The sequence below is a fragment of the Propithecus coquereli genome, unplaced genomic scaffold (assembly GCF_000956105.1).
Source record: "Propithecus coquereli isolate 6110/MARCELLA unplaced genomic scaffold, Pcoq_1.0 Scaffold16, whole genome shotgun sequence".
In the NCBI taxonomy this organism is placed as follows: domain Eukaryota; kingdom Metazoa; phylum Chordata; class Mammalia; order Primates; family Indriidae; genus Propithecus; species Propithecus coquereli.
Window position 1 is genome coordinate 11580496 of NW_012140524.1, and position 585 is coordinate 11581080.

The following is a 585-nucleotide window of genomic DNA, read 5'->3' on the forward strand; positions in this document are numbered from 1 at the left end:
CTTACTGTAATGGGTTTGGAAACTGGGATTGCTTCCAACAATTTTTTCCATTCTTGTCAACATCTATTTGTTCTTATTAAAGTGTTTATTATTCTTTGAGTAGACCTGTTTTACATTGATGTCATACTATTCTGATCAGCTGAAAAATCTGTCTACCTGTAATCTTTAGAACAATCATGACTAAAATTTTTTAACACTCAAGTGTCAAGTACTGGGCAGAAACTTTAAATGCATTATCTCCTTTCATAGTGAGTCTGTGCTACAGGTGTTATTGTTGTCTGCATATTACAGCTGAGAAAAACAAGGCCGAGAGAGGGGCAGGGATTTGCCCAATCGCAGAGGTAGTGGTGTAGCCAGGATTAGGCTAACTCTGTAGCTTTTGGTCTTAATGGCTATTCTTTATTGCTTCATAGTATAGTGTTTAAGAGAATGAACTTAACTTCTCTGAGCCTTAATTTCCACATGTGTAAAATGAAAACAGTACCAACATATTGTCATTGCTATGAAGAATAAAAGAAGTAAAAAATGTAAAGCCATGTACACAAGCCTGGCACATACTAAGTACTCAATTAATACTAGTTTTTA

The 585-nt window shown here is 35.0% G+C and overlaps 1 protein-coding gene across 1 annotated transcript in view; it reads left to right on the forward strand.

Annotated features, from left to right (window-relative positions):
- ABCC9 (ATP-binding cassette, sub-family C (CFTR/MRP), member 9) overlaps nucleotides 1-585 on the forward strand; it is a 167663-nt gene that overhangs the window by 70913 nt on the left and 96165 nt on the right. The window lies entirely within an intron of this gene.